The sequence below is a fragment of the Monodelphis domestica genome, chromosome 5, assembly GCF_027887165.1.
Source record: "Monodelphis domestica isolate mMonDom1 chromosome 5, mMonDom1.pri, whole genome shotgun sequence".
NCBI lineage: Eukaryota > Metazoa > Chordata > Mammalia > Didelphimorphia > Didelphidae > Monodelphis > Monodelphis domestica.
In genome coordinates this window covers 52,705,339-52,717,142 of record NC_077231.1, presented here as the reverse complement: position 1 = coordinate 52,717,142, position 11,804 = coordinate 52,705,339, and the positions used below count along the sequence as shown (strand labels likewise).

The window sequence follows — 11,804 nt, the reverse complement described above, 5'->3', positions numbered from 1 at the left end:
GTGCAGACACTCTCTCCAAAGTTTCGACTAAGTCTACTCAGGTAGCTTCTATGTCCTTTATCTCCTGCACTGATCCTTGTGGGGATAAGATCTGTGATGCTGACTTAATTATAACATAACTTCCTAAGCATTCTAGCAAGGGAAGGTAAAAGCAACAACAGTATGATTGACAGGCCTGGATTCTGAGAACTACTGGGTCAGGACTCTAAGCTTTTGAAAGGAGCAGGATTCCAACAGTCAGTCTGGAGTTGAAAGTGAAGCTTGGAAGGTGAAGATCTGATCTCTCCTGGACTCTCCTGGACAGCTTGCAAGCAGCCTCTTTGAATACCATCAAACAAGGGCGAGAGGAAATTCTCCATACCCTCTGGTGGACAGAGTGGAAATTTGGAGGAGCCTCTCTTTCCTGGGACATCTGAGGATTCAGTTGGATTCCTGTACCTGGCCCACCAAGGACTCTCTTTATGTGAGAAATCTGGTTCCCTGTTTGACTTACCCTTAGGAAACTTAGGTATTTAGTTTAGGGTAGTTAGATAGTGGGTTTAATAACTGAGTTCAGTCAAATGCAAACCCCTTCCTCTTATCCTCCCTTACCTTTACCTTCTTTATTAATGAATTCATTTTATTTATACGTGATTTTTCCTTGTATATAACCTTCCTTTCCCCTTTCCTAAAAATCACAATAACAGTATTATCTGTCAAAAAGCTCTAGGCTGCAGAATTTGTTTTGACCAGAAAATTAAGACTTCTCTTGAATAGCTTTGGAAGTAATATAGGATTAACTCTGAGCTTGGTTTTTTTCTTCTAAAAGCATTTGCAGGATCTCATTTCTCTCCAGAATGCTGATAATTATCTCAATATTCAAAAGTTATTCATATGGTACTTTGAATGGATGTTCAGTCATTTCAGTCCTGCCCAACTCTTTATGATAGATACTATTTGGGGTATTCTTGGCAAATGCAATGGAGTGGTTGCCATTTCTTTCTCTAGCTCATCTTACAGAATAGGAAATAGAAGAAAATGGGGTTGTGAATTACATAGATTCACACAGTTTCAAAGTATTTGAGCCTAGATTTTAACTCAACACTTCCTAACTCCAAGCCCAGTGTTCTATCTACTATACAACTTAGCTGCTCCTTCAATTGATACCATACCTGAAATACTTACAAGCTTTAGAGATGACATTCAGCAGCAACATTGTTAGTATCCACATATTTGTTACTAAAAGTGGAAAAACAGCACTGCTTGTATTGCTAGGAAATTGTTTTCCCAAAATATTTTCCTTGCAATTTGGGATAAATGATTGAACTAGAGGTCAGAATATGGGATAACAGAGGCCATTTTTCTTAGTACTATATTGATAGGACAGAAAAACAAAGAATAATTTTTCCTATTCTAAGAAATTGCTATTGATTGAGCACATATAAGTTAAAAGAGTTATAGACACAAAGGTGAGAAGTGGACCCAAGAAAATAGACTGAAGGTTATGTCCTTCTGGGTCTGCCCTTTCTTGCCCAATCTGGATTGAGGAGGACTAATGAACCAAGAATGAAATTAAATGATGTTATATTCACTTGCTAAGTATTATTTATATAGTTGTCATCTCTTTATATTAAGGGCACTGCAGTATATTTATTAATATTTCATTGTTTTAAGGATATTAAACAAGTAAATCACCCAAGTCATAAAAGCAACTATTAGAAATTGGTTAGACTCTATCACAAGTGGTGTATAGCAGAGGTAGCAGCTGCAGAATGGGTGTACTTTTGATAGGATAAATAAATGCCCTCAATTGTATAACATCAAAAAAAAGAGAGAGAGATATAAATAACTTCACTGGCATAGATGGAAGAATGAATGCCTGGCTGTTTTTATAGGACATGTGCATTTCTCCCCTTTGGTCCTGTACTTAATGTAAAAAGGGAAAATGTTTATAACATCAGAAGTTACTCCATTTGGCTTAGCTTTATTGTAAGGTTATTTAAATTTTTTTTCCATAGAATAAATTGTCTCCCACCTACAGAAATTTACACCCTTGTTATAATTACTTCAGAAACAACAACTCCTCCTCTTAACACTCAAATTGTGTGGGCACTGAGGATGCAGGATATAAACCTGGTATTTTCAAAAGGCAACAAATAATAAAAATGATTTCTCTTTCCAGATGCCCACTTAGGGTCCTATACTTGGATCACTTTTTTTCTGATATCACTCCATGAGAAATTAGCCCCACCTCCCACCCCAATACATTCTAAACATGACTATATTCCATATGCTTGCTTTTTTATGAGACAACAATTTCCAAATGTATTTCTCTAGTTTTGTTTTTCATTAAAATGCTTAGTTGATATGGGTCAGTTAGGCTAGACCCTCTTTGGACACTGAAATTTTGACTCCTAGCCATCAATCATCAATCATTTAAATATTTACTCAAATTAAAATGGAATGATTGTTGCTTAACAACCAGCTTTTTCATCCAATCCAAATATTTTATGCCTGGCACATTTATTTTTTTCATTTATCTATATTATTACGGTATTTTCTCCATCACTTTCTTGAGTTTAGAGGATTAACAAAACACATGTCAAACCATATAAGTATTTGCTTATTTGGAAACTGTAAATGTTTACATTGAAAATTTAATAGTCAACTATATTGCATGGTTCCAGCATATCAGACATTGTGATAAGTGAGAATATGCCAAAACAAAAGTGCATACATATTCTTAAGCAACTCATATCCTAATGTATGATTAAAAATTTTCATATGTAAAATTTACATGATATATTTTAAAAGTATATGAGGTTGTTTGGGAGGAAGTATACCAGGAGCTGTCTTCCAGCATGGAAATAATTAAGGTTAGGAACAAATTAAAAAGAGTACTCAAATAGTCAAGTGGATTTTGTTTTTCACATATTCGTATCAACAATATCAAAGGGAAAGGAAGGAAGCATAAATTAACAAAACAAGAAGTGAATGATGATAGAGTCCGTACCTCCAAAGTAGACTACCAAATCCCATGCTGGACCTTATTTCGCTTACTAAAGATTGGCATTTGAAAGAGGTCCAAGGTCATTGTTTGATTATAAAATTCCTAAAATAAAAATGATAGATTACAGAATTCCTAGAATGGTCCAGCAGTCAGTCTAGGTTCTGGATAATTTCCATGTGCAGTTTCATCTTTCTATTGTAAGTATGGGAATCTGAATTTTAATGGGTGAATTTAAAAAAATCATTGACATTTTTCTAGTCCAGTTTGGCTTAGAAAGGAAGAGAGGTCTGCAGACACTGACAACAGAACCCAACCCATATAGAGTCTATAAACCAGGACAATAAAGAATCCCATATCCTTATTCAGCCAGCCCTAAACTCATACCTGACACCAAAACAGGGATAGGTGAGAATCATTAGCTTTGCTGTCTTCTTTCCCATTTTAGGTACAGATCAAAAGCAGACTGACAAGGATAACTGTGCTGAGCTCTGTCTCCATCAGTCTTAGGCCCTGTAGAGGAGCAAGTTCAGAAGAGTGCTCAGACTCAAGGAACAGTGAGGCAGGTATAAGTTCCTATCTCAAGCCCAGTCTAAATCCAGCAAATGATTAAAAAAGGTAAGAATCCCAGACTGAAAACAGTGAACAATCTTTTAAGTAAATCAGCAGAGATTTCCAGTTAGCTGACAGTGGCCAAGTTTATCAGACTCTATTGCTACTCAGATGCAAACATAGGTAAAACATTTGCAGACCTGACACCAGAGTGGGCAGCAATCAGACTGTATCATGAATCAAAACACTTCAGGAAAACTGATAGCTTGCATGTTCTGAATCTAAATTGGCTTCAAGAGCCTAAAACAACCCAACAGACAATTCCCATGGAAAATGAGGATCAAGATTGTCTCAGATAATAACAATTTTTAAGAGATACCAAAGACCTCTTTTCTTTTAGAGATACATATCATTTTAAATTATTGGGTTTCTTTAAAAAAGATGTTTTTTTTTGTTTCTTTTGCTTTTTCTTTTTTCCTTCTTTCTTAATTATCTTTTGATGATTCTCTTGAGTTCTGGGTCTGAGCATCAAATTTTCCATTCAGGTCTGGTCTTTTCATTGTAAATGCTTGGAATTCTTCTATTTTGTTAAATAACCATAATTTCCCCTGTAAGAATATACTTATTATCACCTGGATAGCTAGAAGAATTACACTTGGAGTGAACAGTGACAAAGGATATAGGATGAAATGCCAAGACATAAATATGTATATAGATATATGTATGCATATATATATATACACACACACACACACACACACACATCTAGAGCTCAAAAAGGAGGTTAACACTAAAAGAAATGAGAAAAGGAACAAAATGGGGTAAATTTATATGTCACAAAGAAGCACATGGCAGGGGGGTAGAACATCAATATACTGGAAGAGTAAAGAAATTGGAAATAGAAAATATTCAATTCTTATGTGCATTGAAATTGACTCAAAGAGGGAAGAACAATCCAATACATTGGGGCAGAGAACTGATTCGGACCCTATAAGGAAGTAGAAGGGTAACAAATGGATTGATGGGGAGGGAAGCAGTACAAGGGAGAGAGAGGGTGGAGGTAGTTTAAAAAGACTGTAAAGAAAATAAGAGGGGAATAAGAAGGGAGGAGTAGAAAGGGAAGTAAAATAAGGATGGGAATTAGGAGGGTCTGATTAAAAACAAAACATTTGTGTAGAAGGAAATAGTGAAAGAAGAAAAGGCAGGACTAGGAGGGTAAATCAAAATGCTGAGAAATACACAGCTGGTAATCATAACTCTGAATGTGAATATAGAATTAACTCACCCATAAAACTCAAGCAAATAGCAGAGTGGATTAGAAACCAAAAACCCTACCATATTTTGTCTACAAGGAACACACATGAGGAAGGTAGACACACATAGGGTAAAAGTAAAAGGATGGAGCCAAATCTATTGGGCATCAACTGATAAAAAGAAGGCAGGAGTCTCAATCATGATATCTGACAAAACCAAAGTAAAAATAGATTTTGTTAAAAGAGATAGGGAAGGTAATTACATCCTGATAAAAAGCAGTATAGACAAATGAGGAAATATCAGTACTCAACATGTATGCACCAAGTGGCATAGCATCCAAATTTCTAAAGGAGAAACTAGTGGTGCTCCAGGATGAAATAGATAGAAAAACTATCCAGTAGGAAATCTGAACCTTCCTCTATCTGAACTAGATAAATCAAACCAAAATATAAATAAGAAAGAGGTAAGATAAGTGAATGAAATCTTAGAAAATTTAGAGTTAGTCGATATGTGGAGAAAAATAAATAGGGACAGAAAGGAATACACCTTCTTTTCAGCAGCACATGGTACATTCACAAAGATTGACCATGTACTAGGGCATAAAAACTTTGCAAACAAGTACAAAAGAGCAGAAATAATAAATGCAAGCTTCTCAGATCAAAATGCAATGAAAATAATAATTAGAAAGGGTACATGGAGAGACAAATCAAAAATTAATTGGAAATTAAACAATTCAATTCTCCAGAATAGATTGAAGAACAAATCATAGCAACCATCAATAATTTTATTGAAGAAAATGACAATGATGAGACATCCCTTCAAAATGTATGGCATGCAGCCAAAACAGTACTCAGGGGGAAATTTATATCCTTGAGTTCATATATTAACAAATTAGGAATGGCAGAGGTCAATGAATGGGCATGCAAATTAAAAAAAAAAGAACAACTAGAAAGTGAACAAATTAAAAATCCTCAGATAAAGACTAAATTAGAGATCCTAAAAATCAAAGGAGAAATTAATAAAATTGAAAGTCAAAGAAGTATTGATTTAATAAATAAGGCTAGAAGCTGGTACTTTGAAAAAAAAAACAATAAAATAGACAATATACTGGTCAATCTAATAAAAAGAGGAAAGAAGAAAACCAAATTGACAGTATCCAAGATGAAAAGGGAGACCTAACCTCTAATGAAGAGGAAATGAAAGCAATCATTAAAAAGTATTATGCCCAATTATATGGCAATAAATATGGCAATCTAGGTGTGTGAAAGTTTAAATAGTCTCTAGTAACAAAAGTATTATTTTTATGAGGTTTATTAGGGATTATTAGAAAACAAGGATACAAAATATTAAACCATGTGCCCATGGCTGATTAGCCAATTTCAGAACCCCCACACTTAGTTTACTCACTACAGCCTTGGAAATGGAAGAGCAGAGAGGAAGAGAGAGAGCCACGTGTGAGCATAGAAGAGGAAGAAGGAGGCTCTTGGGAGGCAGAGAGCCCATTAAATACTAAATTGTGATCTCACACAGGTGGAGACTCATGTGATATAATAGTGAATTCTGGGAAGTATCAAGGACTTCTGGGGATTGAAGTCCAGGGTTAAAATATACATTTTACATTCCCCCTACCCCCTGAGGCCCAAGGAAGACTAGTCTCTCACCTGGGTCTTGTAAACATACCAACTTTGAAACTACAACAATTTGAGGATAAGAGGAAAAGAGAACAAAACCAATAATTGTTAGACACATTGACAAAAAGCCAGTTAGGGTTTGTCATGAAAGTATACTTACAAATAAATGTTCAATCAATCACACCCGAAGTTCATTCTTGATCTTTCTCGTGCAGCTTGTGGTCTGTGGAGGCATCTCCATGGTGTCTTCTCCAAACAGTACAGTTTCTGAATTCTGAGAGGTAGCATGTTTCTTAATCTAAAATTTCTCTCAAAAGGAATTTAAACTTTGCAATTTAAAACAATAATAATTTTACATACCCACCTGAAGTGGGTGATTGAAAAACACAGGGATTATTTAGGGATGCATGGCTGAGTTATGAGGCATATGAATCAATTGGTAAAGAAAATTTTAAAAAAATCAGAAAAATCCAAATGAAAAAATAATTTCTGGATGAAATATAGACTATGAAAGTCTTATGTGTAGAAATTCTAAAAATAAAATAAAAATAAATCTATATGAGGTCCTTGAATCAGGGCCCAATTAAAATGATTTAAGCATTAATGCATTTACCCATTCAGTAGCCAGGACTACAGAAAGTTGCCACATTATGAAAGACAGAAAAGGGACTAGAGTCAGAGCCAAATTTGAGATACTTGTCTATAATACAAGGAAGGCCTATGATTTAACATATGTTAAGCATCACAACCTCGAGTCTTCATAGTAGGCAAGATCACAATTTAGTATTTAACGGGCTAACTGCCTCCCGAGAGCCGCTTCTTCCTCTTCTATGTTTACACGCGGCTCTCTCTCTTCCTCTCTGATCTTCCATTTGCAAGAATGTAGTGAGTAAACTAAGCATGGGGGTTCTGAATTTGGTTAATCAACCATGGGCATGTGGTTTCTTATTTTGTGTCCTTGATTTCTAATAATCTTTAATAAGCCTCACAGAACATAATACTTTTTATTACCAGAGACTATTTTAACTTTTACAGGTGATAAGGATGAATATTTGCAAGAATATAAATTGCCTACACTAACATAAGAAGAAATAAACTACCTAAACAACCCCATATCACAGAAAGAAATTGAACAAACCATCAAAGAACTCCCTTAGGAAAATCCCCATATCTAGATGGATTCACAAATGAAATCCATCAAACATTCAAAGAATAACTAATCCCAATATTAAACAAACTATTTGACAGAATAATAAAAGAAGGACTTCTACCAAATTCCTTTTGTGACACAAATATGGTACTGATTCCAAAGCCAGGCAGGTCAAAAACAGAGAAAGAAAACTATAGATGAATCTCTTTAATGAATATAGATGCAAAAATCTTAAATAGAATACTAGCAAAAAGACTCCATCAAGTGATCATGAGGGTTATTCACTATGATCAGGTAGGATTCGTACCAGGAATGCAAGGATGATTCAATATTATGAAAACTATCCACATAATTGACCATATAAACAAGCAAACTGACAAAAATCATATGATTATCTCAATAGATGCAAAAAAAGCCTTTGACAAAATACAACACTCATTAATATTGAAAACACTAGAAAGTATAGGAATAGAGGGGCCTTTCCTAAAAAAATAATAAATATTATGTATTTAAAATGGTCAGCAAACATCTACAATGGGGATAAACTAGAAGCCTTCCCAATAAGATCATGAGTAAAACAAGGATGTCTATTATCACCTCTATTATTTAACATTGTACTAGAAACACAAGGTGTAGTGATTAGAGAAGTAAAATAAATTGAAGCTATTAAAATAGGCAATGAGGAGACCAACCTATCACTCTTTGCAGATGATATGATGGTCTACTTTAAAAATCCTAGAGAATCAACTAAAAAGCTAGTCAAGATAAACAACAACTTTAGCAAAGTTGCAAGATATAAAATAAACCCATATAAATCATCAGCATTTCTATATGTTTCCAAAGTATCTCAGCAGCAAGAATTAAAAAGAGAAATTCCATTTAAAATCACCCTAGACTATATAAAATACTTAGGAATCTATCTGCCGAGACAAACACAGGAACTATCTCAACACAACTACAAAACATTCTCCACACAATTAAAACTAGATCTAAACAATTGGAGAAACATTGATTGCTCATGGGTAGGATGAGCTAAGATAATAAAATTGACAATCCTACCCACATTAATTCACTTATTTAGTGTCATACCAATTGAGCTACCAAAAAACTTTTTTACTGAATTAGAAAAAAACCATAACAAAGTTCATCTGCAAGAACAAAAGATCAAGGGTATCCAGGGAAATCATGAAAAAAATGAGAAGGAAGGAGGACTTGCAGTCCCAGATCTCAAACTATGCTATAAGTAGTAGTCATCAAAACAATTCGGTACTGACTAAGAGACAGAAAGGAAGATCTTTGGAATAGACTTGGGGTACGTGACCTCAGCAAGACAGTTTATGATAATCCGAAAGATGCCAGTTTTTGGAACCAAAATCCACTATTTGATTAAAACTGTTGGGAAATTTTGAAGACAGTATGGGAGAGATTAGGTTTGCATCAAGTTCTCACACCCTACACAAGATAAACTCAGAATGAGTAAATGACTTGAATATAAAGAATGAAACTATAAGTAAACTTGGTGAACACAGAATAGAATACATGTCAGATCTTTAGGAAAGGAAAGATTTTAAAACCAAGCAAGACTTAGGGAAAAATTCATGAAATGTAAAATAAATAATTTTGATTACATCAAATAAAAAGTTATTTTACAAACAAAACCAATGCAACCAAAATTAGCAGGGAAGCAACCAATTGTGAAACAATCTTCATTATAAAAACCTCTGACAGATGTCTAATTACTTAAATTTATAAAGAGCTAAATCAGTTGTGCAAAAAATCAAGCCATTCTCCGATTGATAAATGGGTAAGGGATATGAATAGGGAGTTTTCAGATAAAGAAATCAAAACTATTAAAAAGCACATGAAAAAGTGTTCTAGATCTCTTATAATCAGAGAGATGCAAATCAAAACAACTCTGAGGCATCACCTCACACCTAACAGTTTGGCTAACATGACAGCAATGGAAAGTAATGAATGCTGGAGGGGATTTGGCAAAGTTGGGACATTAATGCATTGCTGGTGGAGTTGTGAATTAATCCAAGTATTCTGAAGGGCAATTTGGAACTATGCCCAAAGGACTCTAAAAGACTGTCTGCCCTTTGATCCAGCCATAGCACTGCTGTGTTTGTACCCAAAAGAGATAATAAGGAACAAGACTTGTACAAGAATATTCATAGCTGCACTCTTTGTGGTGTAAAAAAATTGGAAAATGAGTGGATGCCCTTCAATTGGGAAATGGCTGAACAAATTGTGGTATATGTTGGTGATAGAATACTATTGTGCTCAAAGAAATAATAAATTGGAGGAATTCCATGGGAACTGGAAAGACCTCTAGTATTTGATGTAGAGGGAAAGGAGCAGAACCAGGAGAACTTTGTACACAGAGACCAATACACTGTGGTCCAATCAAATGTAATGAATTTCTCCATCACTGGCAAAGCAGTGATCCTAAACAACTTGGAGGGATCTATGAGATATCCATATTCAGAAGAAAAATGTGGGAGTAGAAACACCAAAGATAAACAATTGCTTGATTATATGGGTAGAGGGGATATGACTGGGTATGTAGACTCTAAATGAACATCCTAATGCAAACACCAACAACATGGAAATAGGTTTTGATCAAGGACACATGTAATATCCAAGGGAATTGTGCATCAGCAATGGGAAGGGGGGGGAGGGAAGGGATGGAAAGGATATGATTCTTGTATCCAAGAAATAATGTTCTAAATTTACTAAATAAATAAGTTACAATGAAAAAAAATGAAATAAAATAAAATAAAATAAAATAAATGACATGAAGAAAAAAAGATTGTCTGATATTTCCTATAGAAGTTCATTGAGTCTGTCTCTACCAAAATGAATTGAAAGAAAGGAAGGAGAATGGAAGAAAGAACAAACAAGCAAACAAAAGGTTTCTGTCCTCTCTTTTTCACATACACACCTACTCCTTGTTGTGGTGACAGGAATATATACATATATTAAAGGCACAAAACCAAATGTTTCCAAGACATTTAAAAACAAAGCCTTCAAATAAAATGTGTGGTCTCTCAAGGAATTCATTTTAGCAAAACAAAACCTGAAGATCTATATAAAATATTTATGATTCCTTTAAAGTAGATAAATATGGGAATCTAAAGGATTATTCATAAATTTAATAACAAGCTATGTTAAACAAATGTGGTCAGATAATATGATATAAGAAATGAAAAAGAAGATGGTTTCAGAAAAACCTCAGAAGATTTATATGAACTGCATGAAGTGAAGAGAACCAGGGAACAATTTATACAAATACAAAAAAAGATGACCAACTTTGAATGAATGAGGAATTCTGATGATCAGCATAATCATTAACCACCACTCTAAAGGAACAATGATGAAACATACTACCCATAGCTTGAAAGAGAATGGAGAGATTTGGAGTGGGGAATTTTCTTTTTCTCTAACTCTGCCACTCTATTGTTACCTCTCTATGTCTATAGCTAGTCTATATATGTAATATAAATATACATATATTTCATTATATGTAAATCTATTTTGTGTACATATACACATTCATGTGTATACATAATATGTATAGTGTGGACAATGAAGGGATTTGTCTTGCTTTAACATATAGGTTTATAATAAGGGTTTTGTTTTTCTTTCAGTCTTAAAGGGGATTTTGGAGAGGGAATATCAATGGCAATTTTTTTCTGATTGAAAGTAAGATAAATTTTAAAAGGTTATGCATATTCATATGGTTAGTATATTATTCAGTTATGCCTTGAAGTCATTTTAAAGTGAATATGAATATATCTGGAAAAATTAAAAACTTCACTAACACACTTGAATTCACCTTCAAAATATTATGCATCATGAAATCAGAAAGGGAAATTTTCAGAGAAAATTTGGAAAACTTGAAATGAACTGATGTCAGATGAAGTGAAAGGAAACAACACAACAAATTATAATGCAATAACGTTTCAAAAGATTTTAGATCATTTTAGAAGATTAAAGAACTCAGATCATTGAATTGAATGAGTGTGAATCCAGATAGTCAGTGATGACGTATCTTGTTTACCTACTGAAAGAGAGGTAATAGACAAAATATGTAGAATAAAGCACTTTTATTTGGGCATGGCCGATATGAAAATTGGTTTGCTTTATATGTCTTTGTTTCTTCCTTTCTTTTTTAAATTTCTTCCTTCCTTCCAGAAGAAGTGGAGGGAAAAAGGAGGAGAATAAATGC

The 11,804-nt window shown here is 34.1% G+C and overlaps 1 long non-coding RNA gene across 1 annotated transcript in view; it reads left to right on the top strand.

The window, feature by feature from the left end:
* Positions 1 to 228: 228 nt before the first annotated feature.
* The window catches only part of LOC107650043 (uncharacterized), a 72,024-nt gene continuing 60,448 nt past the window's right edge, over positions 229 to 11,804 (top strand). Inside the window, exons 1-2 of the long non-coding RNA XR_008912089.1 lie at positions 229 to 463; positions 3,435 to 3,604. This is a non-coding gene — a long non-coding RNA (uncharacterized LOC107650043). The remainder of the gene's footprint in view (positions 464 to 3,434; positions 3,605 to 11,804) is intronic.